Source organism: Amphiura filiformis, chromosome 15 (assembly GCF_039555335.1).
Source record: "Amphiura filiformis chromosome 15, Afil_fr2py, whole genome shotgun sequence".
Taxonomy (NCBI): Eukaryota; Metazoa; Echinodermata; class Ophiuroidea; order Amphilepidida; family Amphiuridae; genus Amphiura; species Amphiura filiformis.
The window spans coordinates 30,866,768-30,874,005 of record NC_092642.1 but is presented as its reverse complement, the minus strand read 5'-3'; positions in this window follow the sequence as shown (position 1 = coordinate 30,874,005).

Genomic DNA, 7,238 nt, shown 5'->3' with positions numbered 1-7,238 from the left:
ACACTGACAATTGTCAACATTGGCGGGAAATTTGAATTGTAGTTGAGGAACGTGTAATAAAAAGATGCAGAAGTAAGGACCAAACCAATTTACACTAAGCCTTATTTTTGGTATGAGGTAATCTGATAATATTCAATTGATAATTGTGATGCGATCAAGCAAAATCAGTCGGAACTCGAAAATATTGATTTTGAGATATTGCCAAACAAAGGAAATATTTCCTTTTGTTTCCTATTGGTTTGTTTAAAATCAAAAATGGTGTGAAAATCGGGAGAAAAGAGCCCACACGGTAGAAGAAAGAATCCAAATTATCTCCAAAATAAAACAAAAACAAATATGATGATTGGTATGGTATGAGAGATCATAGTCAGGACAAAAGAATTTGTTGCAATAAAAATAGAAATATGCGCAGGCGTTGATGGTACGCATGATTGAAATTACCAAAAATGTATGAAAAAAGTAACCTATAATTTAAGACCAGTTATTAGCTTTGAAATTAATTCGAGCAGAGATTCTGGCGATAAGAACTGTTAGCCAAACATCTCGCACATATTCAGCAAAGAATGTGTTCTACTTTTGCCAAATATTAGAATAATAACTGTGCTTTGAATGTGATTACACATAAATGCTTAGGGGAAAACTCTGTATTGATACATGAGTCGTAAGCAATGAGCGACTGAACTTTGCCTATCATGTGGGTCGTTTATTGTCGCTTTGTAAATGTCCAGTAAGATCATAGGTCAAAGCCATTCGATTATTATATAACGACTCAAGATGAAACCCATCTTAACGTTCTCCTGTGCTTTGAGAACTAAAGTCTTTAAACTCAATATTTCAATAATAATGAATATGAATGTGATATTATAAAAAAAATGTTGTTTTTCGATTCAATTCACGACTACAGCAACAATGAGCGTCAGTATGCATTTACATAAAATCAAATGATATTAAAACGTTTATATTCAGAGCCATTCGTTCCTTCATCATGCTCCCTTTCATTTAAAAGAGACATTTCAATATCACATTCTATTTACAGTAAATTGTAAATACCTTTGGTAAATATACTCGTTTTTTAAATATAAAATTACAATTAATATGCAAATTTAGAGGAAGAATGATTAAAAAACACCAACATGTAAGTTGATAACATACCGTAAATATTCGCCTATTATTGACTCTCTTCCCATAACAGGATTTTAGTCATAAACTAAAAGTGCCCTCCCATAAAAATAACACCAACATATAAGGGCACGGATTTAATTCTTGTTAGGATTTTGAGAGGAGGGACCTCTCAATATGTACATGAAATTGACCCTAAGGCAAAGGAGTCCTTGTAGGCTAACAGTTACGGTTAATATTTTATGAGGGATTGGAAATTACTTTTAAACAATTATAAAAATATGAATTATTCAGTAATATATTTTGTAAGTTTATATGTTTAAATACAGCCATTTGAACATGAACAAGGAAATTAATAAATCACTCTTTTTTCTTAATTCTGAAATGAGGTTGCACATTACTTGATTTTGCTATGCCATTTTGTACAGTGCTGGAAACCTACAGGGAAAATATAATACTCTTTAATAGTTGTCTTTTCTTTTTGGTTCGAAAGTTGATATTGTTCTAAAGCATAGTAAGCAAGTAAAAACATAGGTGTTTTAATTTGTTCTAGGTGCACCCATTACTTCACTTAAAATGACGAATGTTTGTGGAGTAAGAGGCATGTTTCTGGTTTGTGTTCATGTTTGGTCTTGTTATTAGTGTATATGCATTGTTTCTGCGTTTGTGTTTATAGGCTAGGAACACGCGTGTTGTTTTCAAGTATAATTGAGATGGGTTTTGCCCTCCTGTACGGTAAGTCTCCTTGCACAAACCAATTATACAACAAAATATTCTATACGTATTTTCCTCAAGACCTCAAGACAAAGATCGACAAGTCACCTCCAGATGCATCCACAATTTCACTGTATAGTTTTCGATTGAACTTGAAATTATACAGATGTTAATCACAAGTAAAATATTCAATAAATGGTCATAAAAAGGTTTATAATTACCATGACAGTAAAAGTAAAGTATACGTATGTCATCGAGTGCAACATAATACAATGAAGGCTCAATTCTGAGTTTGGCATCTACCAGCTGATCGCTAAACTTTCGCGCCAACACAAAGCGCGCACAGTCCACAGATAGTTATGTATGATGTAGTTAGTGGTAAGGCACGTGCCCGGAGGATTTAAATCATCAAGAGATCTGGGCGACCAATCAGAAGTCAGATCGATTTAAAGATGCATTACATCATGGTTAATTTTAGCAGTCTAGTTTTACGGACGGCTTTGCCATAGACGTCTGTGTTTACACGCATTTGAACCACTATAGTAGTCCACTAAATGTAAAAAGCTACAGTATGCATGATGGGCAAGTGGACTACGGAGAAGTCTGGCAGACGACAGGAATTACAAAAAAGGAATTATGAAGGAAATGGGGATATTAAGAATCATGTTGATGTACACCAACTGTAATTGTTCACAGCACAACGACTGCACGAAGCTGCGTTCTTGTATTTTAATACCTATGTGAAATAAAAAGATTTTCTAAATCTAATCAATTCAATCAAATCAATTAAAACCTGCAAATGTTCACTTACAACTATATCGATGGAATTAAAACGGTAAAACTATACTACAATCGTTTGTAACAATTTATTAAAATTTTACTAGTGATAAAACTTATTTTATCCTAGTTCAGTGTTAAGACCGCAATCTCTTGTCGCTATGGTGACTGACTGGAGTTAATATTTTCCTCATCCGGTGGAGGACATTAATAATAATATGAGATGGAGACGAATGGTAAGTAGATGGGAGGATAAAAAGAAAGAAAGATGAAATACGGGAATTAAAAGTATGCCTCCTTTTAGCTTGGTATATTAATCATTGAAATCTTATCTGAATTATATTTTCAAAAAGTGCACACTACATACTATGCATCTGTCATCAGTGTCAGTAAACCTATGCTTCCTGTCAGATTGCTTCTCTATACACAGGGCTGGGTTGGTGAAAATAAGTGGCAAATAAATATAAGTAAAAGTTGCCGATGAAAACGGAAGGAACTTCATTGGCATTTTAAATGGCTCTTTATACAGGGTGTATCAAAATAAAGTAAACAGTGTGAAAAGTGCCACTAATTAAAAAGTATGAGGTTTTTGGTCAAATTGGTATAGTTGATAGCTGAATCATGTCCTCTCACAACTGTAAACTCACTGGTGTGTGACATAAGGCCTCAAAGTAAAAATACCGTTTTAATACAACTATGACATAGTCTAATGGTCTAATCAGATGTAATCGATACATCGTATATATGACTGCAAATTTGCCTTAAATATTGGAGCAAACATACTTCGTTTATTGTTAGGCTGAACAACAAAGTAGTTCATCTTTGTGATTAGAATATGCTTATCCAGGGGATTGACATTCATAGGCGCGTATTTATATGGCAGATATGCTCCACGATATCAAGGTAAACTCTGCGTCTTCCTCAAACCCCTGGGTACGTCTTGGAATAGAACACGTTTATCCCTACTGACAGAAGACATCCGATAATTGAAAAAATGTTGAAAAGAATCGGAATTTCACAAATTGACCTTCAAATTTGATATGTACATAACATGCCTATTTTAATGAGTACAAACATGTCTGGTATAATTGAACTAGTATTAATTGAGATAGCTTTGATATCTTTAAAAAGAAACAAACCTGATAAACATTCGTACACAATGCAGTGACAGTTAGGACAGTGCGAAATATATTATTTGATGATTCACTCAGACGGTGATTTTGGTTTATCTATTAAAGTTCATAGTACCCCACGGTCATGACTACTCAACAACTCACAGCTTAGCTGATAACTGAAACAATAAAATTATAACGAACCTGTTAAAGATATAATATGATATGGGCTTGGTGTTCAAGATTTCTTGTTTAAGGTGGATAATGGGAGTCTCCAGAAGAGATAGGCTACGGAACACATCAATAAGAGAGGCAACAAGCAGCCAGGTCACAGTACTAGACAAAATCAAAGCCAAACAACTGTTCTACTTTGGACACATCGTACGGATGCCAAAGGACAGATACCCTAAACATACCCTTGAAGGTAGATTACCTAGACACAGGCCTAGAGGTAGACCCCCAGAGCGCTGGCTTGACAACATTAAAAGCAGCTGGCAAGTACTTCATTACATCAATTTACAATGCAAGGAGTATGGTCACAAACAGAGGCATATGGACTTCCATGGTGAAACAGCTGCTAGCTCCAAGGTTCCCAGGATCCGAGGGAGGAAAACAATGAGTCCAAGTAAGTCCAATTAAACCAAGACATACCGGAAAGTTTGTTGCTGTAAGATTAAAAGTAAATTAATACATTTATAGTGTTAAAATAGAAAATAATTATACTTATACCATTTATGAGATGTCTATATGTCTTTCATCATATTATCACAGTTGAAGATCGACCATTTTATTATTAAACCACGATCGCAGTCTTGTGCATTCGTTGTGCTGTAAACAGATCCAAAGGTTCAAGTTATAGTATATAGTGCATGATTCCCAGTATCCTCGTTTCCCTCCTGATTCCTCTATTGTACTTTCGGTGGTCTGCCTAAATACAAAATCAGGTTTAGTAAATATATCTTTAATATGACTACAAATTTGCCTTCAAAGTTCGAGCAAACATACTTCTTGTAAATTAAACATTAAAGTAGTTCATCTTTGCGGTTAGAACACGCTATATCCAGGGTATTGTCATTATCTGATTTCATAGACGCTTATTTAGATAGCAGATATGCTCCGCGATATCAAGCTAAACGCTCAGTCTTCCTCAAACCCCTGGGTACTTCTTAGAATATACAGTATTTATCAATTACTGACAAAAGACATCCGATATTTAAAAAAAATAAATCTAAATTTTACACATTTATCATCATGTTCTTAATAAATACAAGCATGCATAGTATTACTTCTTCTTCTTAGCGTGTCCAAGCGCAGGGTCAAATGCGCACGAGCCAATAGCTGACGCAGTGACGAGCAAAATCGTTGAATTCAGCTAGGTCCTCATGTGTGCAGTGTTGCCCCATCTGTGGACACACCAACAGGTGTTCCATAGTCCATGGTCTGTGGAACCGTTCCACACTCACAGGTAATGTTTTGCCCTTCTGGTAGGTAGCCCCATTTCTGCAAAGCGACCTTGCACCTTCTGACCCCTGATCTTAGTCTGTTGAGACATCGCCACTCAGGCCATGTGGAATTAGCTCTACGTGGTAGTATTACTGACCTCCTAATTACAATATGGATGCTTTTGGCAGCCATGTTGCAAAAGAGGGTCATCGGTTCCTTGTATAGTTTTTTAATATTCTTAGTTGTATTTTATATGATTGTTGTAGTTCTATTCCAAATAGGTTGGTTGATGATCCTGTGGAATTCAAAGAAGAATGAAAAACGAAAACAAACAGAAAGGTATTATATAGATCAATGGATATTTCAAATTTGCTTGTCTGCCACTTATTACATAATCGCAACAATCTACGTCAATATCTTCAACATCTTAGAGATTTCCATACTCTGGCTGTCCGTGCAAAAATATACAAACATTATAGGAAGCAGGTGATGTTAATGAAGACGGGTAAAAAAATGAAGGGAATGATGAGACGGAAGACGAAAGCAAATGTTTATAAGAAGAAAAAGGAGCAGAAAAGAAATCGACAATATCACCTAATTGTTCAGTTTGCACCTTACTATTAACGTCAGCTAACTGATTGCTAGAATGATATGATATTAATCGGATTGAACATTTATGCTCCCCAACATTGAAATACTTGAACGTAGGTCTACAATACTGAAATTAACTAGTGCATATATCATTTAAACGTAGCCGAATGATGGAATATTAACATTCCCCCTTGTCGGTGATAATGTGATATGGTAAATATAATAAGACAGATGTTACTTCAACATCTTTGGGAGCATCGGCTGACTGGAGACAACACATTCGTCGTCAGATTTCTTAAACGACACAATGTTTTTTTCTAGATAGTCCAATAAATGTAATATTTCATAAGATAACGGGACTTCAAATTATAAAGTATCGCTCGCCTGTACGTTTATGTTCCTACGGGCATTTAAATAACGTATATGGCGTGAACATAACGTCGCTTCCACTTGGTTTAATGAATGTCTTATTCGACCTATGTTGGCAGAGAAATAACACTTGTTACGAACGTGCCAAGACACATTGGCGCAATGGTGTGACCACACTTCAAATAATACCAAAACAGATTTCTGTTATGTATCATTTCAATGTTTGCCGTTTCAAGAGAACAATTTTGCCTTGAAGGGCGTATTCAAGTATTCCTTATTTAAAATTGAGTGGCAAAACGGAGATGGCTTTTTTCGATCAATAATATCTGGCAATATAATACACGTTTTTGTTTCATCTACGGATGCCATATATTGACTAGGTCATACATTCTATACACATTCTAGTTTCAGATACTAGACACCGTGAATGGGGCACAAGTGGGTGTAGGTAAGAGGACTTACTATAGGAATAATAATAAGAAAACAACAACAACAAAATTAAAAAAATAACACCATATTATTCTGTCCTGTGGCATCCGTACGAGGTGTACAAAGTAGAATAGTTGTTTGGCTTTGATTTTGTCTGGTATTTTGACCTGGCTGCTTGTTGCCTCTCTTATTGATGTGTTCCGTAGTCTCTTCTGGAGATTCCCATTGTCCATCTTAAAAAAGACATCTCAAATACCAACAATCTCTTCTCTTCTTTTTTCTTGAGTGTCCAAGCTTCTGCTTGGACAGAAGCTTGGATATTAGCCTCTCTGAGATTGGGTTATAACCCATTAGTGATCACTTAGCTGCCTTGTTGAGGATAATAGCAACTCCTTTGCTGTGGATGGAATCATTTCCTGAGCTCAATATTTAAAATCCATCTTTCGTAAACTCCCCTGAGTCGCAGCAGTGGGTTTCTGAAATCCCAAGTATTTCCCATTGCAGATGATCTAACTCATGTAAAAGGTATTCAACGTTTCTCTCTTGGTGGAGTGTCCTTACGTTCCACGTACCTATACCTATGTTTTTTCCGCATTTAATAAGGCTCTATTCACATCAGGTTTGTCAGCAGCAGCCCTTCTAATCAATATTTCCTTCCTGATTCCTCTATTGTAATTTCTGTGG